Source organism: Perognathus longimembris, chromosome 6, assembly GCF_023159225.1.
Source record: "Perognathus longimembris pacificus isolate PPM17 chromosome 6, ASM2315922v1, whole genome shotgun sequence".
Classification (NCBI taxonomy): Eukaryota; Metazoa; Chordata; class Mammalia; order Rodentia; family Heteromyidae; genus Perognathus; species Perognathus longimembris.
In genome coordinates, this window is record NC_063166.1 from 54,585,441 (window position 1) to 54,611,301 (window position 25,861).

Here is a 25,861-nt window from a genome sequence, read left to right on the forward strand (position 1 = left end):
CCTCAGTTTATCTCTTACTGTACTCCCATTTGTTCATCCTTTATTCTCTCCCACTTTCCTTCACTGAGCACAGGTTTATTAAGAACATATTTCATGTTATACACAGCTCTAGGCACTGGGAATATCTATGAATGCAGCCCAGAGGTCGAGCCTTCATGGAGATTAAATTCTAGTGTTAGAAGACTTTTTTCATGCTATTGGATGTTATTTTGTAAAACTCTTATATTGTCTTATCCTCTGATTTCTTTCAGAAGATGCCTAAGTACATTTGTTGTCAAAACAGTACAGTCCTGCTCCCATGCTTTGATGTTTGAGACCTCAGATTTTATAAAACTAGTAAACCTGTTTTTTCACTTCAGTAGTTTTTTAAATAATGTTACCCCAAAGACAACTTACAAATACACTTACACACAAGTTTATAACCCCTGAAATTTAGAAAGCATTATGTAAATTTACATCTACTAGGATATTAAACTCCAGGAAGACAGTTTGTCATGGTCACAGATCACTCAGAAGGTCTGAACACTGAATGAATGGTGGTTCTAAGGCCCTAGGCTACTGTTCCTGGAAAATTGAGCAAATAAGTTCATAAATGCATATGGATGGCAGATATTCCTGAGATGAGAAGGAATACTATTTGATCCTTCATGTTTCATTGTAGGTCATCAAATGCTGGTGATTCTCCTTGAAGTCAGAGGCTATGTTTTGTTTACTGTTTTATCTCCTAAATTGTTACATCTTAATAGTTCTTTTTGCATAAGGAAGAGTTTACTGAACAGTTGTTGAACTCAGCTGTGTTCTGCCATTTCAGAGAGGTTCTAGGACAAGTATAACAAAATGGCTTAAAATGATGGTCACCATTTCTCATGATTTTGTGATCCAGTCTTGTGGGATAAATTTCTGCTGTCTTCTCTTTTACCCTGGAACTGAGTGTTGGAGATGGCCTTTCAAACATGCTTGTGATTGGCTTGATGTCTGGAGGTTGTGATTTGGGATTGTGTTTCTTACCCTCCGTCAATTTATGTCTTCACCAGTTGGTTTCTTAAGAATTGTAAGTGAGGATAAATCCCAATGCATGTACTTGCATGTCACTTGATAGCATCACATTGGCTGGAATTAGTCATGTGGCTGAAGCAAGAGTTAGCTGTTAGGGTCTTATCGAAGGAGAACAATTGTTTTTGCCAGTTTATTTTCTGCAACCTCTCCCCTAAACTGCCATAATTGTATAAAAAATGTATTCTCTTCTTTGTCTTCCCACCTTGCTCTAAAGTGTGTGTGTGTGTGTGTGTGTGTGTGTGTGTGTGTGTGTGTGATTTCCTGTAAAGCAAAGAAGGAAGTATTTGAGTAGAAGGAAGAGCTGGGAGAGAGGTACAATAAAGATGATCTGAGAGCAGATTATTAGAAATTGTCTCCTTGTTCTAAAATCTGCAGACTAGTATAGATGGCCTTGTGTCTGCCTGAATAGAAAGAAATACCTGTCAATACCCTCATGTACTCAGCCCTTTCATCTTTTTTGGTGCATTCACACATACTTTCTCATTGCCTCATCCTGGATCTGGAAGCAAGAGAAAGAAAGGTTGGTTCTGCATTTTCTGTAGAGTGCAGATGTTTAATTTGTCAACCTCTCATTATAGTTTGACTCTGGCTGTTAATTTCTATCAAATTCTGTTCTTCCTTTTCTGAAGTTCTCTGCTCTTGCAACTTTTTTTCTTTTGATGCAAGGCAAAGTAATAAAGTTCATTGTTCTCTGCCACTGGGATTTGATAATTAGGAGGGGAGGTGGCTGTCAACACTGTAGCACTCAGCAGGTCAGAGGCCTGCACAGGCTTCTTCTTGAAGCACTTCTGACTTAGTAATGAGCAGCTACTGTATATTCCATGGCAATTCTCACCTTGTAAGAATCACTCATAAATAAAGGTATTCTCAGTGTATGCTGGTTCTTCTTACTTTTGAATAATGTTTCTGGAGCAAAAGGCTCAGAAAATAAGTCAAATGTGCCCTGTTAACTGCGGGGGTACTATTCAATAAATTATTTGACTACACTGGAGATTTGTCTTGTGATCTTTTGCAGGGAGGTATGTGTGCAGATGGGCTCTTACTGCATATTTATTGCCACAGTCAGGAAGGGGAAGATTATCTGGTCATATGGAAGTGCTTTCTATACACCTGGACTCACCGGGCACTAAATTGTCAGAACTTAGTTGAGCTGGCAAAAAGAACCTTAAAAGCAGCCATTTCATAGTACAGATGAGTTTGGTGTTCATGTTACCCAGGTGCACATATAATTCATTTTGGACACTTCTATGAGCTGTAGTTTAGAGGTTTTTCTTTTTGCCTGTGCATTATTCTGGCACCATTATCATTTTTTCGGACCGTGGCCACATTGACCCTTCTATTTCTTAGTCTCTCTCAGTAAGAAGAAGCTGGTGATAGAACCTATCACATAGGTGGCACAAGCAGATGCAAGGGCATCTGTCATTCATCATCTTAGATATAAACCTAGGTGGCCAATAGTGTACATCTTCTCAGTTGAGAAGAAAAGCTATCTTTATCTATCTATCTATCTATCTATCCATCTATCCATCTATCTATCTGAAAACTTATTCCATACTGTTTTGCAGATACAATGCACATAAGATATAAGTAGCATTTTGTGTTTTTACTTCAAATAATGAAAACTAATTTCACTTCTAAACAGACTGAAATGGTGTAGAGGTTTAACTTACAAAGTGATAGAATGAAAACTGTGAGTTCAGGCATGGTTTGATCAGGGCTCTGGTTTTCTGGGATTTTTCTTGAGTCTGTTTCCCCCCCCCCCCCCCCCCCCGCCAGCATGATTTTAACTTTCTCTTCAGGGACTTTATCTTTGAATGCCCTTAGAATGGCCAAGTGAATATAGCAATTCAAGCTTTATGTTTACCCACTTTATCCTCCAAATTCAGTTCCAAGTTTCTGAGTCCCCAGTAAAATTTTGACCTTTGCATTGGTTAGTATGTTTCTCAACCAATCTGGGGTCAAGGAGATAGCAGATGCTGACTGGCCCAGTCTGTGAAAAAGGGGGTGTGGTTAAGCTGACTGGTCAAGGTAACTTAGGACCCATCTTAGAGCCAGATGAGGTTAAGGTCTTTGTACATAGCTGGCACATATTGGGGGGACAAGTGGCTGAATTTTGGTGACACTGTCCACATTTTCCAGACCCAGATTAGACCCAGCACCTGCAGTATAAAACATATTCAGGGTGAATAGGAGATGTGATTAGTTGAAGCAGTCTTTGATCTCTCAAGAGAAAACATGTTTGAGTACATTCTTTATGACTCCAGAATCCCCTGTTCAGCTAGAACATTCCATGAAAGGGCCAGCGGAATATCTGTATTGTGGAAGAAACATTCAATAATGGGAGCAACCTCTCTTTTCTGGTGTTGGAATTGAAAGATGATACACAATAAGTCCCAACTAAACACATTTCCTTTTTCTCCTTCAGATTGATAGTGTGGTTTAAAAACTGACTTTTGATGTGAGCGTGTTCTCTTTGGTTCCTATGTGGTTTTGAATTTGGCTTGGTTTCCCTTTGACCCCTTTGTCTTGTGGCTTCCTATCCCAGCCTGCTTAGCAACAGTTACTAGGAGCAGTGAGTTGGCATCGCCCTGTGACCATATCACAACAGCAGGTTTTAAGAGATTACTTTTCCCTGAGCATCCTGGTTGATTTTTGCCTTTGCCTTTTCTAAGGATGACAGCAGATTTTCTTCACTACTGGCAGCAGTGTTCTAAATTTCTTAGCAAAAAAGGGATGGCTTTTAAGAAGTAGGCTTTTGGAAAACAGAATTAACAAGTTGGTACCTATTGAAAAAGAAATATGGGAGTGGGGTACACACATATTTATTAGTAGGATATTCTGATACTTGCAGAAAGAGAAGGCTGTAAATCTCCATCACCTTATCTAGGACTTTATGGTGGCATTTTTCCAGCTAAAGGCAGCCTTCCTGAGAAAATTATCTGTGACACGTAGATGAGAGGAATTAGTTCCAAATGGCTGTGACTTCTTGAAAGAATCTGGACAACAGGGATGTCACTGACTGTGGTCACTTCACACTAGGTCCAGTAGGCATTATACTCAGTGCATTATGTTTTAGCCCTTCTTGTTTGGCTATTGAACAAAGAGTCATACTTGTAGCAGATTTGACTGACATCAAGCCACAGAACTTTCCATGGTGGTGTGACTAGTTTTTTACCCAAAAGAAGTTAGCTATTCTCCATGTCATAAGAAGTTGGTTAATCATAGAAAATTGGTTTTTATTCAGAATCAGTTGGGGGGTGTGGTGTCTAAGCTTTTTCTCAGCCCTGTTGCAGACTCGTGGAAGGTGTTTTGCAGAGGGATTAGCATTTTACAAAACAATCTATTTTTGTGTGTATGACAGTCGTGGGGCTTGAACTCAGGGCCTGGGTGCTGTCCCTGAGCCTCTTTGTGCTGAAGGCTAGCGCACTACCACTTGGGCCACAGCGTCGCTTCTGGTTTTCTGGTGGTTAACTGGAGATAAGAGCCTCACAGGAACTTTTCTGCCTGGGCTGGCTTTGAACCTCAGATCTCAGCCTCCTGTGTAGCTAGGACTCCAAGCATGAAGCACAGGGGCCTGGCAACACAATCTATTTGTAATAAATTCCTTAGCCTTACAAGAACTGGGCAATATATCCTTAAAGCACATGGAAGATTATCATTTAAAAGGTTCTTATAGATGGAACCACAAGATATATTTGTTTTGCTGTTGGCTTCTTTAGTAGAATCTGTAGGATTCATTTGTTCTATATAATAGCCTGTTTTTCTTTGTTTACAGCATTCTTGTTTCGTACTTTCTACTGGTAATCTCCATTTAGGTTATAATTTGCAGTGTTTTGGTTGTCATGAGTATTGATGCGAATATTCTTTTTAAAACGTATTATTAAATACTTGTATAAAGGGGTTAAAATTCCATAACTTAGGTTATGAATACAATGCTTCTTGACAATGTCACTCCTCTGTAAACATTCTTGATCCTATTTTGCTGGGTGTATACATTTAGAGGGTCCCCTGTCTAGGCTTTCATCCTGGTGAGAGTCAGGTGCCATCCTATATTTTTCTAGCCTATATATGCCCTGTCTATAGTCTGAGTCCAACACCCCACTATGCTTACTCAGTGCCCCTTAGCATGAGTTGACGAGGTTAGCAAGGCATTACTGGGATGAATTTCAACTCAGGTAGGTACTCCACTGCTGAGTTATATTTCTAGCTGTGTGTGTGTGTACATCTTTTGATCTGGATCCTATTCAATTAGGTGGTTAAAATTATGATTCCTTGTTTGATTTTTAGAATGTCCATTTCTAAAGTTAGTATATTTTTTGTGGATATTTTTTCTTTATTGGTTTTTTTTTCAGAGCTTCATATTAGTGTCTAATATATCTTACTTGCTTTTAGACTATGGGGCTCAGATATTATAGACATAGTTTGTTTTCAGCTCCTTGTATTCCCTTGATTCAATAATTGATAATATCAATATTAATAAGATAAGAGTAGATTATATTTATTGTGCTTTCACTCTATGCCAGGCATTATCACCATAGAAGTAAAGAGCAAGACCCATATGCAACTTCAAATTTTAGTCACCTTACAAAAGTAAAAGAAATAGCAAATTCTAATTTTATTTATTTATCTTATTTTTTTTTTTTGTTAGACCTGGGGCTTGAACTCAGGGCCTTATTTTGCTCAAGGCTAGTGCTCTACCACTTGAGCCACAGCCACACTTCTGACTTTTTCTGTTTAATGTGATACTGAGGAATGGAACTCAGGGCTGAGCCACATTCCCATCCCAGCAAATTTTATTTATTTATTTGTTTGTTTGTCTGTTTATTTATTTATTTATTTATTGATAGTCTTGGGGCTTGAGTGCAGGGCCTGAGCACTGTCCCTGGCTCAAGGCTAGCACTCTACTACCTGAGCTACAGTGTCACTTCTGGCCTTTTCTGTTTATGTGGTGCTAAGGAATTGAACTCAGGGTTTTCTGTGTGCTAGGCAAGCACACAACCACATTCCCAGCTCCAAATTCTAATTTTAGTAGTCTATTTTATCTCATGAAAATACTATGTTTTGGGCTGGGGATATAGCCTAGTGGCAAGAGTGCCTGCCTCGGATACACGAGGCTCTAGGTTCGATTCCCCAGCACCACATATACAGAAAACGGCCAGAAGCGGCGCTGTGGCTCAAGTGGCAGAGTGCTAGCCTTGAGCGGGAAGAAGCCAGGGACAGTGCTCAGGCCCTGAGTCCAAGGCCCAGGACTGGCAAAAAAAAAAAAAAAAAAAAAAAAGAAAATACTATGTTTTGGCCTACAAACTTACTATGGAAATTATTAATGGTGTACTGTATAATTTTTCTTCCAAAGAAACCTTTGTTACCAATCTTGCATTTTATATTTTCAGTGCATCTCAATTCAGATGGTTCATTTGCATTAGATACACCCAATCTGTGTTTTAAGTTTGTAGATTTTCTTTTTTTTTTTTTTTTTTTTTTGGCTACTCATGGGGCTTGGACTCAGGGCCTGAGCACTGTCCCTGGCTTCTTTTTGCTCAAGGCTAGCACTCTGCCACTTGAGCCACAACGCCACTTCTGGCCATTTTCTGTATATGTGGTGCTGGGGAATCGAACCCAGGGCCTCATGTATACGAGGCAGGCACTCTTGCCACTAGGCCATATCCCCAGCAAGTTTGTAGATTTTCATTTGAGAATTAGATCCCATGCTAAGTATGTTATAGGTGTACTTAAAAGGTTTTCAGTAACTCCTAATTTTAAAATTTGAGCCAGTAAAATATAGAAAACCAGTTTGGCTATTGTGTTAGCTCATATTAAGTGCTCCTTTGCTGCATGCACCTTGTGTAGTTTTCTTATTTGTTATAGTTTATTTCATCCATCAGCATTGTTGGAAGAAATAAGCTATATAATGATGTAATACACAATGCATTGTATATTTAGTCTTTCCATTTTAAAGATGAGGAAACTGAGGGAGAAAGAAGTGAGGTCAGCATTTGAGCCGGTCTTGAGGATTGGGCTATCTGGTTCTTACTGTTTGAAATGGATCTGTCTTTAATTACAATACAGCTTTTATATGTATTCAAGGTAGAACATTCAGATCCATTAACTTTTGTTTGTTTTTTTTCATTTTGTAAAGATTGGTGGGAAAATGTGTTCTTAAAGAGTGATCTTTTCTTTGTAGCAAAGATGGTTGTTTGTCAGTATTTTTAAAACTAAAATAGATGATGGCTACCTCATAAACTGCCTCTGATCTACACCCCCCCCCCCCCCCCCCCCCGCATAAATGTCAGGCCCAGATCTCCTGTCAGTGAATTAATGGGCTCACATCTCCTGTGTTCTGTAACGCTCCTTCTGTAATCGCCACTGTGGCAATGGCTTGCTATCCAGGTTGGCTTAGTCTTTTCTTTTGCCTTAGCTCATTTCTAGTCTATTTCTTTTTTTTTTTTGGCAGTCCTGGGGCTCAAACTCAGGCCCTGAGCACTGTCCCTAAGTTTCTTTTTGCTCCAGGCTAATACTCGTGCCACTTCTGGCTTTTTCTGTTTATGTGGTGCTGAGGAATTGAACCCAGGGTTTCATGCATGCTAGGCAAGCACTCTACTGCTAAGCCATATTCCCCACCTCTAGTCTTATTTCTTAAGGCAAAGTCATGGTAATTTCCTGGGCATTCATTTGTTATCAGTTGTTTTTACATTAATAAGGTCTGTACATCCTCCAGATATTTTTTGTCTTGAAATATATCCAGCCAGCCAGCTGTGTGTTCGTGTGTATGTGTGTGTGTGTGTGTGTGTGTTTTATGGGTAATGTTTTACTTCATATGATACTTGCTTTTGTGTAATTGTTCTTTGCCCTTTACTGCAAGGATGGTTGTTTATATAAAAGAGAGCTAAAACCTGCCCTTTGGCAAGGAAAAAAAGATCCAGATGTGCAACAGGGTGCGGAGAACTTCTTATGAAAACAGTGATACAGTAATAGTTTACTGTGTTTCATCTAGTTTATAGTGTTCCCTAATTTCCATTATTGCTTCCTCAGTCCCCTATGCGTGATGTGTGCATTGAGTTCCTCTGCACTGCTTATCTCATGTGAATGAACAAGATAGGCAAAAGCCAGTGCCATCTTAGTGATAACATAAATACATTTTTAGGTATCTTGACTGTTTATATGATTATTAACTGGCCTAGTTTTTATGCTTGCATTTCTCACTAACTAGTTGTGTGACTTTGATTAAGTTAAGCCTTCTCTTATTTTTGGTCTTTTGTCTCATGAATAGGGTAGGCTGGATTAGATAAACCTTTAGAATTTTTTTGTTTTGTTTTGTTTTGCCAATCCCGGGGCCTGAACTCAGGGCCTGAGCACTGTCCCTGGCTTCTTTTTGCTCAAGGCTAGCACTCTGCCACTTGAGCCACAGCGCCACTTCTGGCCATTTTCTACATATGTGGTGCTGGGGAATCAAACCCAGGGCTTCATGTATAGGAGGGGAGCACTCTTTCCACTAGACCATATTCCCAGCTTTTTTTTTTTTTTATAGGAGAAAACCTTGAGTTTTTTTAGGTTGCTACAAAAAATTGTCTAACTGAGCCCTTATTTGGAGTTTATATACCCTCCATTGTCTCCAGTGAGAGCTTTTTTTTTAAATCGCTTGCTACTGTTTTTTTTTGGGGGGGGGTGGTGGTGTTGAGAGGGCATTTACTGGAGCATTCTTTTTCAACTGTGCCCCTAGAGCTTTGGCCCAGCCTGGGCATGTATGCAAATCATGTGTGTATTGTCTATGGATTTTCACCTGTGAAACACATCCCTATATATGTAGCAACTGGAAGAAGCAATCAGACTTTATTATTCTCTTCTCCCATCTCTCTCTACCCCTTCCAGCACTCATCCTCTCTCACAAGGAGTTGTGTGCCTGACTTCTGATGTTAGCTTTGTTTCTCCTGCTTTTGTAACTTTATGTCCATGAACTGCACCGAATGTGTGTTTTGTGGCCCGGCCTCATTGGCCCAGCACTCTGTGTATGAGGTCTGCCTTTGCCTTTGTACAGAGATGCGTGTGGTGTGGTCTAAGGTGGCAAGAACACAGTTTATTCATTCAGTTTTCACTTGTGTTGCCTTCAGCTTCCACCTTTTGGCAATGGTGTGCTGCTCCAAGCTTTCTGATGTGTCTCTTGGTGAATGTTTGCTGATGTTTCTCTTGGGTGTATACTGGGAGGTTGATTCTGGGCCTATGGCGTAGGTGCTCCCTCAGTTTCAGGTTCAGCTTTCATACTGAAAGTCATTTTCCAAAGTGGTTACACATTTCCACTCCTACCTGCCAGGCCCAGTTACTTCATTGCTTTATCAACATTTGCTGCTTTTTTGGCCACTCTAGTGAGTTGTACACATTTTGGTTCTATTTTGGATTTCTTAATGGCATGGAAAAAATTTCCCATTATTGTTAATTATCATCATTTCCCAAATGACTTCCCCTCAGATCTTGTTATCAAGTGAATTGTCCAGTGTTTAATGTTCTCAGACACTGGCTGCTGAGCGCTCCTGTAGTCTTCTGCCTGCTTTGCTCTGGTTATGTATAGGCTTGGGCACTCCGCTCATCTTGGAAATCTGGCACTTACAGTCATAGCCCATCAGCAGTGAGTGCTTCATGTCACCTCCAGGAACAGGGAGGGACTCAGAATACCAGTGTAGTGATCTGGAACATTCCAAATGTGGCAGTTGTATTGAGTCCATTTACTTTATTTTCAGTTTTCTTTGTTGAATTAAAATACTTAATCCCTAGTTTCCCTCTTCCTCTCCATTTATGTCTTTTTAGTAATGGCTTCCAACTCATTGCTATTTCTTGTAGCCAGCTTTCAATTCTTTCTGTAAAATAAGAGATCAGCAGCTGTAATTGTAGAAAACTCCAGAAATACTTTGAATTACTTACAGCTCTTTCCTCATCGTAGAAAACCTTTCTGACAAGCATTCTTTGTAATCTACACAGGGACCTAACTTACTCTGTCAGCAAAACCTCACTTAGCCAGAATTGTCATAAACATCCTGGTTCAGCAATAAAGCCCACTCGAATGAAGCAGTTTCTCAAGATCTTTATTGAAGAGCTTTAGATGGTACTCACAGGCTCAGAAAGCAAACAGGGTCATAGTGGATGCAATTTAACGTGTCTTTGATTCATGTCAAGAGGCATCATCTAAACATCTTATAGATCTTTGTATGTACCATACTGATTTCAATTCAAACTTGGTTTCTTGCTTAAGTGGTAACTTCCTTAGAGCTATTCTGCCTCAAAGTGCTGTGACATTATGTGTGGCTTAATCAAGTAAAACAACGCTAAGGTCTTAAGAGATCATTTTTTTTTTTCATAAAATGGGGATGGCTAGGAGAGAAGGACCAAGAAAGCACTTTGGTGCATCCCAGCCTCCTTAAATAAGGACAGGGAAGCCAAGAGAAAGTAATTGATTTGGTCTCAAAGTTCTAGAGTTGCAATCAGAGTTAGATTCTATTTTCATTCCCAATCCAGTGTTGTTTACTTGTGCTTTAGTTATTTTTAAAAATAGCATCCTATCTTATAACCAGAATGGTGCTTCACTTTAATGCAGAGACTATGGCTAACCCACATCGTTCAGAATGTAATTTTAATATGGAGAATTTGGAGACGTTATACCCAAATCGGAAACCATTCTGTAATGGGTTTAATTTGCATTTAAATTATTCTCCCTCAGAGATTTTGAAAGTTGGCTTTGACTTCATGGATTATATTTATTATTATATTAAGCCAGAGTGTAAGAAAAATTTGACAGGAAGTTTCTAAAAGCCTACAGAAGCTGTCATTCCAGTCCATTGTTAATAAGTAAAAGTACTGTTGTGGTTAAAACAAACAGAAACAGTGGCTATTTCACCCCAACCCAGTGTGTATTTCCTCATTGGGTAAGTTTTAATTTTAAATTAGAAGGCAGTTTGCAGTGGCTTTTCCAGTTATAGAAAAATCCACTTATTCGAACAGTAATAATATTCCTCCTTGATAATAGGCATTGAATATGGTAATAATACCTGGGATGTTATGTTTCTGGATGTGGTTTGGTTTCTCAGCACTAGATGTCGCTGCAGCTAGTGAAAAACAAGTTGCCTGTTTTGAATAGCTGCTGTGTCCTGGTAGTAGAGTTGTCGGGAAGGACAGGATGGGTACTGCTAGATGGAATTGGGCCTACTTACTAATATTTTTGGGTGATGAATCTGTGAGAATCAAGTAGAAGCAGTTAACCAGGTAGAATGTCTTCTTATAGACATATTGAGAATTGTTGCAGGAGATGTAAATGCACATTCATATTTCTGGAGGTTCTATTCTTACCCTTTTGAAATAGATTTTCTAAAGTCATGTTATGAGATGAATATCTGAATGCTACCTTACATCTAACAGCTTTCTCAAGCCTTGCACTTGAACCACGTCTCAATTACAGTTGTTTGTTTGTTTTTTAAAATCTGGGTCTGGGGTGCTTATTTTGATGAGTTTGCCATTAGAAGGCTTCCTTTGTTGTTTACTTCTACCTGCTTCAAAAAAGACTTTTGTAAGTTCTTTTGTGAATTAAATAATTTCTTTTCTTCACTTTTATTGCCATTCACTGTATGTTAGATAATGTCCACTGCAGCAAATCAACTCTGGCTCTTGCAAAACAGAATTCTCTCCATTTGTTGCACCTGATTTTGGAGCCAAGAGGCATTGTAGGTCTGCAGCTCAAGCTTTCTACAGGCTCTTTCCTCATTTATGTGACACAGGAAGGAGAAAGTACTGTCACCAATAGTAACCAACAGGTGACAGAGAGTGGCAGAACCCTGGAACCCATCAAGCTCTGACAGGTGCTAGCTTAATGACCTTGAATGACTTTTTAAATTAACCTCTCTGTGCTTAAGCTTCCTGATCTGTGAAACGGCTTATTGGGTTGTTAGGATGTTGAAAGGAGCTGCTTTTGGAGGCAGGAAGAGCCTGCGAGGTCCACAGAATTCTGCTGTAAGGGTTATAAAGAAATAAGTTTCATTTCAGTCGCTCTCTGTCCACTTTTTTAAACAACTCTAAAGAATGTTTAGCTTCGTAAGGGAGAGAAGGGAAATCGTGAGACAAAGCAGGAATGTTTTTCTCCTGTTTTTTAAAAGCTGGAGACAAAGGATTCAGGCTGTTATTGTGGCTTCATTTGGTCATTTAACTTTGAGCAAATTTTAGTAGGTACTAGCAAGGTTAATAGTGAACAGACTAACTGCGTGGAGGGTCATAGTGAGCAGAGTTAACTGGATTTGGGGTACTCCCAAATGGAGGTGAAGTCTCTCATGTTTCTATTTGTTTTAGCCACAACAGTATTTTTACTTATTAACAGCAGACAGAGATGACATAGCTTCTATAACAGAAACCCAAGAAGAGGTTGCCAGTGACACGGGCTTCATTGTTCGTGGGCATCAGAGATGAGGTGTGTGTAATTCTCTTCTGGTTTTCAGAAGCATTTGTATACACATCAGCACATCTGAGATTTGTCAGGAGTGAGGAAGGGCAAGGGTCTATATGTCAACCGAGTTTACTCTCCTTCTTAACACTCCTAACAAACAGCCTGGGGCTCTTCTTTGCAGAGTATGCTACATGACTCTTTCATGCTGCAAAAGAAGGTTATGAAATGATTTCTTCAGCTGGGCCTATTTGAATCTATAAAAGAACTAAATTTCTATTCATAAGGAAGGAAGAATGGGAAAGCAGGAGGCTGTTGCACCCCAAGCTTGCACCATGCTACATGCAGGCACTGTTCTACGCATTTCACATGCAGTAATTCACTGGAATCTCGCAGCACCCCGCAGTGTGGAGATTCATTATTCTTTTGTGGGAAATGGAGGCTGAAGTGGGCAGGAAACTTGATAAGCAGCTTGTGAATGACAAGGTTCGCTAAAGTCTGTGGTATGGTTAGTGAAGTTACAAAGGGAAGGCTTGGTCAGAGTGGGTCAGAACTTTTGGAAGATGGTAACGAGGATGTTGGTGTGGGGAGGGCTCAGAAGAGTTAAGCCTGAGAGTTGATGAAGAACTAAGTTTCCGTTTGAATTCTGTGTTAGGTAAGAAATGGTTTCTGATGTCCTGAGCTCAGAAGAATCTGTTACTTTGGGGAACTGAGGCTTGGGGGAAACTGACTGAGGTTAAGGGCAGATGATGTGCCATGGCTGGAGACAGGACATAGATCAGATCATGGTAGACCTTAGTTTCCCCATTAAAGTTTCTACAGTTTCATTATTACCATAGAAAAATATTGAGCTAGTTTAAATTCTGGACATACATTCTAAAGACATTTTTCCCGTTTAGTTTCATTATCAGAGCCATCAGTATTTCTTTTGAAGTATCTAAGTAGCGTAGTGAAATTTCTTTTTCATTTCTCTCATTTCACATTGAATTAATGACAGATTATTCAGAATGGATGATGTTTTAGAGCTGATCTTATCCAACCTTGCCATGTCATGGAGAGAGCTGTGAGGCCTGCGCAAGGTGTATCCTTTGCTAGCTACTCTTCAGAGTTACATAGAAAGTGGTATCTGAGCTGAGGTCAGCATTGCTCCTGGAGCTGTGTGGTTCCCGGAGTAAGCCTCTCTGCTCCTTCATTGGATACTGTCAAATATTTTTTAAAAATAATTTTCAAGTATTATTCAAGTCTTGTTCTAGTCCTTAGTTTTAGACTTGATATCTAGGAAATATTTACTGATGGATTATTTCAGTATTAATATAGTTGAAAGGGGTATACTGAAATAGTATCTCTGTGTGAGTATATGGCGGGGGGGGGGGGGGGGAATGGAGAAACATCAAGATAAACCAGATATCTTTTGATAAGCCAAGATCTTTCCAGCCATTTTTGTGGCTGTAAAGATGAAAGGAATGAGAGCTATTTGCTTTGGACTTGCTTGTTTTCTAAGAATTTCTGTTTGATTCTAAGATAATTTTTGTTGTTGTTGTTTGTTTGTTTTTTCCTTTGGTTGTGGTGCCCAGAGCTGAGGAGAACTTGAATCTTGAATGAATTCCTTAGAATGAAAGTGCTTTTTATTCTTTTCAGATTTTTGTTTTGCAATCATCAAAGATTTTTTTATTCTATGAAGATCATTAATATAACAATGAACTGCACACTTGTTGTGAAGTAAAATCAGTAAAGAAAAAGAAAAGTCACTACTGAAGCTATCTGTTCACTTTCCTCTGCTTCCATCCTGAAGTCCTCTTCGCTTTTATTTATTTACTTTTTTCAAATTTTTATTATCAAACTGATGTACAGAGAGGTTACAGCTTCATACCTTAGGCATTGGATACATTTCTTGTACTGTTTGTTACCTTGTCCCTCATACCCCCCTCCTACCCACTTCCCCCGCCCCCCTGAGTTGTTCAGTTCACTTACACCAAACAGCCCTGCAAGCACTGCTCCTGCAGTTGCTTGTCCTTTTTTACCCTGTGTCTCTCAACCCTGGCACTCCCCTTCAGTTTCCAATACCAGTATACATGGTTTCCAATATACTCAGATAAGATTACAGAGATAGTGTAGGTACAACCACAGGAAGGTGATACAAGAACATCATCAATAATATAAGCTGCAGATACAGATGGGACATTGAAAGTAGTTACAACTGTGATATAACAATCGTTTCCATAACATGGAGTTCATTTCACTTAGCATCATCTTATGTGTTCATAAGGGTATAGCTATTGGGCTCTTGTGATGCTCTGCTATGACTTGCCTAAACCTGTACTAATTATTCCCAATAAGGGAGACTATAGAGTCCATGTTTCTTTGTGTCTGGCTCACTTCACTTAGTATAATTTTTTCCAAGTCCTTCCATTTCCTTACAAATGGGGCAAAGTCAATCTTTCTGATAGAGGCATAAAATTCCATTGTGTATATGTACCACATTTTCCTGATCCATTCGTCTACTGAGGGGCATCTGGGTTGGTTCCAGATTCTCGCTATGACAAATTGTGCTGCAATGAACATTGTTGTGCTGGTGGCATTACTGTGATTTTGTTGTGGTCTTTTGGATAGATGCCCAAAAGTGGGGCTTCTGGGTCATAGGGGAGTTCTATATTTAGCCTTCTGAGGAATCTCCATACTGCTTGCCAGAGTGGCTGAACCAGTTTACATTCCCACCAACAATGAAGTAGGGTTCCCTTTTGGCCACATCCCCTCCAACAATTGTTGTTGTTAGTTTTCTTGATATATGACATTCTTTCTGGGGTGAGATGGAATCTCAATGTTGTTTTGATTTGCGTTTCTTTTATGGCCAGTGATGTAGAGCACTTTTTCATATGTCTCTTGGCCATTCTCATTTCCTCATCAGAGAAGTCTCTTTGTAAGTCTTTAGCCCACTTGATGAGGGGGCTATTGGTTCTTTGCGGTTTTGTTTTGGAAGAAGGTAATTTTTTTAGTTCTGCATATATTTTAGAGATGAGGCCTTTGTCCGTTGTATGGCCGGTAAAGATCTTCTCCCAGTCTGTGGGCTTTCTGTTTATCTTGCGAGCTATGTCCTTTGCCGTGCAGAAGCTCTGCAGTTTGATGCAGTCCCATTTGTCCAACCTTTCTTTGATTTGTAGCCTTTCTGGGTCTTTGTTAAGGAAGTTCCGTCCTGCGCCAAGGAGCCCAAATGTTTCTCCTACTCCTTCCTTTAGTGTTTTCAGGGTGTCTGCTTTGATTTCAAGGTCTTTAATCCATTTGGAATTGATTTTGGTGCAGGGTGATATATAAGGATCTAGTTTTAGTTTGTTGCATGTGTTGAACCAGTTTTGCCAGCACCATTTGTTAAAGAGGCTATCTTTCTTCCCAGATTTTTTTTTTTGTTCATGTTCTGCTATTATCAAAATGATGAAGTTCTCTAAAGAAACGTGTTGTCTTACTTAGAAGATAATGGTATTCCGTGACATGTTTGTTGTATTTAGTTTCCCACAGCTTGGGACACTAAGCTTGCTTAACTCTTTAAGTTTGCTTAACTTAAAGAATGAATTGTATGCCCCAGATTCATGATGTATCCTCCTCAGGGAGGAGACTGGCATGGTAATACACATGGAAAAGATTGGCAAGGCAAGGGAAAACTGCAGTCAGTAGACTAGCAGTCAGTCAGCGGAGAGGTTCAGTCTCGATGTTCAGAGGGTCAGAGCAAATAGATTGATGCCACCTTGCACCATTGGCAATGCTACCATGTCACTGCTATTTTTGCGGTTCAGGAAACTTTTCCCTTAGAGTGGGTAGAGAATCTGATCTTAATAAGGTCCCATTTCATTGTAAAATTGGGCAAACAATCATTTTTACCTTCCTGGAATTATCTTTGTAAGAAGGTAGTCCATATGAAGTGCTCAGCGCAGGGCTGATAAGAGGAATTGTCACATCCTTCATACTGTGAGTTGAGATAGGCAGGGACACATATACAGACAGAGCATAAACTAATGATCATGGCTCTGCCAATAAAACTTTACTTATAAAAATAGTGTTAAATTTGGAATCTCAAGTCATAAGTGTGTATACTCTTGCCTAGGAAATCAAATGTGCTCAGTAGAGAAAAGTAGATAATGGTTGTAGTTTTTCAAATATTTGTTCATGTCCATCTTTTTCTTTTTTGTTTTTATTTTATTTTTTGATTATTATTGTAAAGTTGTTATACAGATGAGTTACAATTACATGAGTCAGGTAGTGAGTACAGTTCTTTTTGAACCATGTTTCCCCTTCCCTCATCCTCTCTCAGTTTTTCCCTCCCAGCCTTACCCATGAGATGTACACAGCTCATTGTTCACTGAGTGGCTAGTGAGTACCACTGTTGTATTTGTTCATCCTTTGTTCCACTTTTCCTGTGCCCCCCCTTGCCCTCCCAGCGACAATCAAACAAGACAAAAGGAAAAGAAAACAAAACAGCAAGAACAACATCATATCCATCTTAATGTTAAGCAAACCATGGCATTTGGAAATTGGTTCATATCTACTTAAATGTTTTGAGCTATACCTGCAAGTAAGAAACTAGATAAATAATCTCATTACCTTCAAAGTTTGTATAATCACACATTTTCAGTCTTTTTAATTAGCAAAATTCACATGAATATGAATTAATGTAGAAAATTGCCAAGTGTCATAGATGGCAAATTAGCTACTATGCTATTTCATAGTGAGGTCAGTGACCATGGTGGGGGCCATTCAATTTTAGCTCCTGAGTCAAATGAGCCACTGAGGGTCTATGATTTGATTGAAGTTGTGTATGTGTGTGTGTGTACGTGTGTGTGTATATATATAAATGCATTCCAGTGCTGGGTATCGAACTCATCAGGGTTTTCACTCTCACTTGGCTGTTTTTCTCAAGGCTGGGTCTCCACCATTTGAGCTGTACCTCTCCTTCTAGCATTTTGTGGTTAATTGAAGAGCAGGGTCTCACAGCCTTCCCAGCCCTGAGTGGCTTCAAACCACAATCCTCATTACAAATATGAGCCTCTGGCTCCTAATAATGATTTTTTTAAAATATTATCATTATAAAGTTGATATAAAGAAGGGGTTATTGTTTCATAAGCTAGGTAATGAGCACATTTCTTTTTGGAAAATGTTACCCCTTCCTTCATTCTTTCCCAGTTTTTCCCTCCCATCCCCACCCACAAATTGTATAATTCATTTTCAACATAGTTTCTATTTAGTACAAGTGCTGCATTTGTTCACTTAGTCCCTCCATTTTTGTTATTCTCCTTACTCCTTGAAAGACAGAAAAATGATCAAACAAGACAAAAAGCAAAGAAAAATAAAAAAATACCCTCTTATCTTCTTTTCCTAGAGTTCATTTAGATAAATATGTGGTACAGAGGCCTTGCCTTTGAGTTTCTCACCTAAGAATGTCTTTCTTTGGTCTCACCATGTGTAAATGCGTAGAGTCCTGTATAATTTATCATGTCCAGACGTATTTTAGATCTAGCTTCCACATATGAAAGAAAACATGTACCATTTGTCTCTTTTAGCTTGGCTGACTTCACTTAACATGATTTGTTCTAGGTCCATCCATTTCCCTGCAAATGACATATTATTCTTTCTAATGGCTGTGTAATATTCCATTGTATATAGGTGCTACAGTTTTTGGACGCACTCATCCATTGTAGGGCATCTGGACTATTTCCACAGCTTGGCTATTGTGAGCAGTGCAGCAGTGAACATGTATGTGCAAGTGTCTTTACGGTCTCCTGGCTTGTGCTGTTCTGGGTAGATGCCCTGGAGTGGTATGTTTGTGTTGTGGGGAAGATCCATGTTTAGTTTTTTGAGGCACCTCCAGACTGCTGTCCAGAATGGTTGTGCTAGTTTACATTCCCACCAACAGTGCAATAGGGTTTCTTTTCCTCCATATTCCTGCCAACATTTGTTGTTAGAATTCACAATATTGGCCTATCTAACTGGGGGATAGAATCTCAGAGTTGTTTAGATTTGCATTTTCTTTATAGCCAAGGTTGTTGATTATTTCCTTATATGTTTTTTTCCCATTCTTTCCTCTTCTTCTGAAAAGTCTCCTTCATTCTTTTGTGCATTTAGTGATTGGTTTATTAGCTTTGGAGAGGTGAGTTCTTGAGCTTCTTGTATATTTTGGATATTAGGCCCTTATTGGATATATCACTGGTAGACGTCTCTTTTGTTGGCTGTCTTTCTAGTTTAGTAACTATGTCCTTTGCTATACAGGAGCTTTTTATTTTGATATAAGCTCAATTTCCAAGTCTCTTTCCTATCTGTTGTAAGACCCATGCCTGTAGTTCTCGTGTTTCTTCTACTCTTGCAGTAATTTCAAACTTTCAGGTCTGCTGTTAAGGTCTTTGATCCACTTTGAGTTGATCTTAGTTCATGGTGATAAACAAGGACTTCCTTTAATTTTCTACATATAGATGCACAGCTTTCCCTACACCAATTATTGAAGAGGCTATTTTTTCACCTATCTTTGACTCCCTTATTAAATATCAGATAACTGTAAGTATATAGAATGATAGGGTTTTGATGTTAGCAGTTTCTGTTTCTTTCCCTCTCCTTTGCTCCCTCCTCACCTTTTCTTCTTTATTTTTGCCTCTTTATGTAACCTGGCTAATTGGTTAGAAGCTTTTATAGAGATTTTTTTTGAAGAACCAGTTTTTGGTTTTACTGATTTTTCTTGAGTAGTTTTCTATTTTCAATGATTCTGATTTTCATTTCAGGTTTTATGTCTTTAAATATATGTTTGGCTATCTACTTAGTTTGCCTTGTTTTGGTCTAGTTTCTTAAAGTAGAAAACTCAGTGCTTGATTTTCAAAAATTTTGCCTTTTTTTCTAACATATGTGTACAGTGCTATAAATTTCCCTCTAGGCACTGTTTTTGCTGTAAATGCACATATTTTGATAGTTTGTATTTTCATTTGGTTTAAAATGTTTAAAAGTTCTCTGGAGATTTCCTTTTTGATTTATATGGTACTCTGAGGTATTTTGTTCAACCTATGGGGATATAGGGGTTTTCATGTCATCATTCTGTGATTGATGTCTAGTTGAATTCCCTTGGGATGTGAGATAGAATTTATATGATTCTTGTTTCTTTGACCTTGTGAAGATGCAGAATGTAGCCAGTGTTCTTGGTGAGTGTTCCACGTGAGCTTGAGGAGAATGTATAACCTATTGTTATTGGAAAAATTGGTGTATAGACTTACTTGGAATGGTGGTGCTGTAGAGTTCAACTATGTTCTTATAGGTTTTCTGCCTACTGTAGATATCTACTTTCCAGAGAGTAGTTTTTGGAATTCTACACATGCAAGTGTGAGTTGGCTTAGGCTATTTACTTTTGTAGTAATTGTATATAGGGTGCTGCTTAGTGTTAGAAGAAAAGGTATTATTCAGCTTATACCTTGGAAAGCTGAAAACCCAAGATTGGGCATCTCCATTTTTGGGGGGCTCTTTTGAGCGTCTTCTGGCTGTATCACAGCATAGCTGATGACATCATTGTGGGGAGTAGAAAGTCGAAGGCAAGAGCAGTTACCTGGTGGGATGAGCAAGAGAAAATCAGGAGTTGCGTTTGGTGTTTTTATAACAGCTTGTTACTTGGGAAATAATCAGGATTTCACAAGAACATTAATCAGTTTCAAGGGTGGTACCTCTAATAATCTAACCACTTTCCACTATACCCCCCCCCGCCCCCATCCCTTAAAGGTTCTGTACTAAATACCACTGCATTATAGACCAAGATTGGACTTCATACTTTGGGAATGAATTGCATCAAGCTATAGTGGGGATTCATTTATTAGTTCTTTCAAATTTTTGTGTCATGTATTTTGACTCTCTATTGTGTCATGTGTAGTAATGATTGCCTTGGCTTTGGAAATATTGGTCCCTTTATTTTATGTAATGTTTCTCTTCATCCCTGACAGTTTTTCTTGCTCTAAGGCCTATATTATTTGATAGTTAAGTGACCACTTCCACTTTCTTTCGATTTTGATAGCCTGGTATTTCCTTCTCTGTTTCCTTTTTCCCTAAATATATCCATGTAGTGGTTTAAAAGTGTCTTCAAGATGTAGACAACATATAGTTGGCTCTCTCTTTTTATTAGTATTTGTAGATTATTGATATCTATATGTTTGTAATTGATATTTATATGTTTGTGGATATAGTTGGGTCAATATATAGTGTGTTTGTTGTTTTCTCTTTGTCACCATCTACTCATAACTCAGAGCATATTCCTGTTTGGCTTCTTGTAGTGTGTGGTGCTCTCCTACTTGAGCCATATCTCCATTTCTGGCTTTGTTGGTATTGAAGATCAGAGTCACTCAGATTTGTCTGGCTGGGCTGGCTTGGAACCATAATGCTCATATCTCAGGCTCAGAATAGATATCTAGTCTCTAGAGTTATAGGTATGAGCCACTAGTGCCTGGCCCCTTTTCTCTCTTTCCTTATATGTCATTTATTTTTATTTTTCAGTTTGCAATGTACATTTATAACCAAGTCCATTCTCAAATAATCCTATACTGCTTGATGGCAGTGTGTTTTGTTTTGTTTTGTTTTTAGTTTGTTGGTCATGGAGCTTGAACTCAGGGCCTGGGCTTTGTCCTTGAGCTCTTTTGCTTAAGGCTAGCATTCTACACTTTGAGTCACAGCTCTACTTTGGGTTTTTGAGAGGTTAGTTGGAGATAAAAGTCTCATGAGGACTTTTCTGTCTAGTTTGGCTTCAAATCTTGATCCTCAGATCTCAACTTCCTGAGTAGCTAGGATTCTAGGTGTGAGCCACTGGCTCCTGGTCTTGAAGTTTTGTTTTTTTTTTAAATTGAAAAAAAAATTGATTTGCTCATTAGAAATTTATTATAATTACTTCTTTTTTTTTTTTTTAAATGCCAGTCCCAAGGCTTGAACTCAGGGTCTGGGCACTGTCTCCGAGCTATCTTTGCTCAAGGCTAATGCTCTACCACAGCTCCACTTCCAACTTTTCTTTAGTAGTTTCTTGGACAGAAGAGACTCCTGTTTTATTTTTATAAAACACAGTTTTCCTAACTCTTCCCTCCTGGACCTGGCCATTGAGTCATTTATTCTGCATTTTGAGATGTGCACAAAATCACTTGTGGATATATGTAAGTGAATACTTGCTGATGTTATTTGAACAAACTGTTCTCTGTTAAACCAGTTAAGAACAGAAGTTTTTACTTCACATAATGTTTCTGCTAATCTTCTGTTCTTTGTATAGATCCAAGGTTTTGATTCATGTGATTTTCCTTTTCTCTGAAGAACTTTGAACATTTCTTGTAAAGCAGTCTTCTCTCCTTTTAAAAAATCTAAGAATGTCTGCATTTTCCTTGCCTTTTGAGGGATAATTTCAATGGGAACTTAATTCTAGTTGTAGGATTTTTCTTTCAACTGTTGAAATATTTTACTTTTCCAGGTATATGTGTTGCCTTCCCCCCCTCCCACGCTATTTTGAGCTTTCTGTTTTCTATAGTTTGGTGTCAGATATTAATGTGGAGGAAATTGCCAGCAATTAATTGCTTTAAATGTTACTGTGTTCCCCTTTCTTTTTCTCCTCTAATACACATTAGATTTTCTGTGGGTTTCCTCTTTGTTATCTTTGTTTTTCAGTTTGAGAACTTTCTATTGACAGGTGTCCCGATTCAAGGATTCTCTCCCCAGTCCTATCCTGTTTATTAGTATGTCTATAAAGGCAGTCTTCATTTCTGCCACAGTGTCTGATTTCTAGCATTTCTTTTCTATGTTTTTTAAGAATTTCTGTTTTGCTGCTTACATCATCCTTGTTTCTGTACATTGACTACTTTTCCAATATTGTCCTTAGAATATTATTTATTAAAACTTTTTTGGTGTGATAATTTCAATATTTCTATTACGTATATGGCACACTGGCTTTGATGAATATTCTGTCTAAACAGTGCTACTTTGGTTTCTTTTAATTTATTATTACTATTATTATTATTATTAGTAGTAGTAGTAGTGTGGCAATCAAGGCACAAACCATGTTAAAAGGTCAGTATTGCTATACTGAGCAAGGAAGCCATTGTGTAGTCATGTAATAGCATGGTAATAAGTGTGAGGGGAAAGAAGGCAGTGAAAGTCCTGAGATTATTAGGTCTTAATCTTGATGGGTTTGTGCTTTGGCTCAGGGACTTCACAAGTACTTTTCAGTCTCTCTTTCCTGCCTTGGGGCAGGATGGCTAGAAAAAGCTCTGTTATTTCTTATTCCCTGGGTAGGATCAGCACTGAGAAAACCCCAGTAGGCTCGGTTCTGGTAATAGCAGTTTTCCAAAAGCAGGTTTTGTTATCAAGTGCAGAATGCTCTGTGGTTTCATTTCTCCTCCGGCAGCCAGGGGCAGAAGCCATTCTTGTCCCATCTTTACTGTGAGAACCTGGTAGAACTCCTGGAGGTCAAGCTCCTAAGAGCCTGCACTGACTCTGCTTATCCTCCAGGACCTGCCCCCTCGAGTTTTCATCTCAGACCTGTGCACACAGTACAATTTGTTGAGTACTATTGAGGGGTTTTTGAACAAAGACTGTAATTGTTTTTGGAGTCTTTTTTTAGAGTGAGTTTCTCCTCCAGTGAGTTGCCATCTTATTCACCTGCCTCTCCGGTTTTGGGAACAAGTAAACCTTGTAACCTCACTTTACTGACAGACTTAAGAGTTGATTTTTTAATTTGTTCCCCTTTTTAAAAATTATGTTAGTCTCCTTACATGCTAGAATGAAAACTGGAATCAAATCTCAGCTGTTTTGTTCTTTGAAGTGAATCCTGGCCATGTGTTTAAAGATCTTATGCCCATTGTAATGATGCACATTCAATGTAAATAAGCTAAATAAACTGGAGTTAGAACTGCTGTGGTATAAAGTGTTTGCTTTCCTGCCTAGACTTTTCAGTGTGTGGTGGTGAGATTATCTGCCTTGGGTGTGATTCACTCCAGGGCCTTCTGTGTAATGAATGATGCCTGTGTGCACACTGTGTGCATGCTATGTACCTACTGTGTGATGTGTTGGCTCAGAGACACTGGGGGTTAGGAACAAGACAGGCAGGTGCTTGGCTCTCATTGAGCTTATGCCATTCTTCTCATAAATTCCTTATATACAACAGGAAAAGTAAGAGAAGTACATGAGGAATAAATTTCTATTCATTATGAATTCATTTAGTATTTTTTAAAGTGAGAATAGGAAGAATTATTCCTTAGCTATATAGAATTTAATATGTGATGTGACTGTTTTGTGAATATATGTAAACATGTGTAGACTCTTGGAGGATTTAAAAGTATTTTTTTCCTATCACCTTTAGTTGTTGAATTATTTAGAATAATTCAGAATAATTCTCGTGAAGATTTTGTATATGCATGTTTGTTTATTTATAGGAATATGAATAACTGTACTCACATGCTTTAAACATGTGAACATTGATTAAAATAATGAATAGTGCTGGAGGTCATTGAAGTGGCTGCACACAGAACTTCAGAGGGGTTTGAAATGCTTCACTGGTGGAGGGCAAAGCAGCCTGTTAGATTGAGATCCCCTGGCCACCTCCCAGTACTTGAGAGGCTGGGGACCTAAAAGCTGTAGCAGTAGAGTCATTTTTATTAGAGAACCTCCTGACTTCCCATTCATTACAATTAAATAAAAGTGTACTCCCCAGCTCTCTGTGGAATTGGTTTTATCTAGATGCAAATGATGACTGGATATCCTTTATTATAAGTTTCTGTGTTAAGCATTTCTTCTAGGAGACCAGTATGCTTTTCCATGCACGCATTAACCCTCTTAAGCCCTCTCTTGTAGTAGGGCAGGAGGCCTTATCTTGTCTACATTTTTAAAAATCTTTCAGTAGATAGGAACCTGCAGGAAGCATCTGACAGCCCAGTGATTTACCAAAGGTCGTTCCTAGAATTCATGGTAGTTAGAAGCTCAGCTACTAGTCTCTCGTTGTGCAGCCCAAAGTTCAACCCATCTGATCTCCCATGTCTGATATTCAGCTTGAACAGTTTCCCAGAGAGCAAGGAATTAATCTCTAACCTTTGCCCAAATGGCATTTTGTTTCATTTTGAAAACCAACTATTTCAGATATTTGAGATACAAATATGAAAGGGTAAACAAATTAATTTGGAGTTAAAGAAGAACTTTATAGTTGGGTCCAATATACCCTAAAAAATGATCACATCTGGAACTTAGAGTGCAGGACTGTCATAAGGTGCAACTATGTTAGGAAGTAGAGGGCTAAAGGAATTTTACACAGGTGAACATGTAGAAATTGATCTCTATGTTTATTCACACAATGTTTGCACAATATGAAATTCCTTATAGATTTTGGGGGAAATATTGATATTTGAAAATAGAATGTAAGTCACTCTTAAATACATAGTGGAATCTAGAACTATTGAGAATGGCTGCTGGCCATTGCTGATGTAAAAGTACATTAATCATCTCTCTAACTTTTCATCATTCTCTCTTCTTTTTGAACTTGCATACACAATTTGCTATGCAATTTTTCCCCTAATTTAATATACTTTCTGCTTGTAAACTTTTCGTTGATCACAATATTATAATCCTTTACAGTAGAACCATGCAAATAAATTTAAATGTAATTAAAATATTTCTTCTCACCATGAGACTCCAATTATTAAAAAAATTCTTTCAGAGTAACTTATTACAGTTGTTACTATTGCATACTTTTATCAAAGGAGCATAAGTACTATATGTTTTGATAACTAATTATTAAACATTAGAAGTGCTATTACAAATATGTCATTTAACAAAATGTATGTTGGTTTTCCTTAAATTAGTTCATGAAACTGTGCATGACTATTCACAGTATACTCAAAGAGGGAGCCAGAATTACCCCTGATAAAACCTTTTCAAGGAAAATAAGTTGATTGGATTGGAAAAAAAAATTGCTTTGCAGTGCATCTCAAATCTTTGAAATATTTGTATGTAATACACTAAAAGTCACATGGTGATCTGTCGTCAAAAATAATTTTCAATACTCTAAATGCTGGCAACTTAAGACTTCATCCTCCAATTTTGTTGAAAGCCTAGAACTGGAAACCACCTGACTTCCCCAAAGTCTTTAATTTCTAGTCATTAGAGTCATTTACTTTCTTTCTGGGAAGTTGCCCAAAAGGGCTTTACCTAGACTTATCAGAAGACTATCAATCATACCTGTTACTTTTCTACTTTAGAGCATCTTGTTGAATTCCAAATACTGTAAAAAGGGTAAGCATTTAGTTTTTCCTTCCAGCATTGGGTATTGAGCCCAGGGCATTGCAATTTTCTGTCCTGGGCTTTATGTGTATTTTGGGGCTTGGTTTTTTTGTTTGTTTGTTTTTGTTTTTATTGGCCAGTCCTGGGCCT

The 25,861-nt window shown here is 38.5% G+C and overlaps 1 protein-coding gene and 1 long non-coding RNA gene across 7 annotated transcripts in view; both read left to right on the plus strand.

Annotated features, from left to right (window-relative positions):
• Positions 1 to 25,861, plus strand: part of Kif16b (kinesin family member 16B) — a 269,825-nt gene that overhangs the window by 70,162 nt on the left and 173,802 nt on the right. The gene's annotated exons all lie outside the window — the stretch shown is intronic.
• Positions 1,164 to 12,572, plus strand: LOC125353235. The gene is made up of 3 exons (XR_007211293.1): positions 1,164 to 1,301; positions 11,847 to 11,856; positions 12,562 to 12,572. It is a non-coding gene; the product is annotated as an uncharacterized LOC125353235 (long non-coding RNA).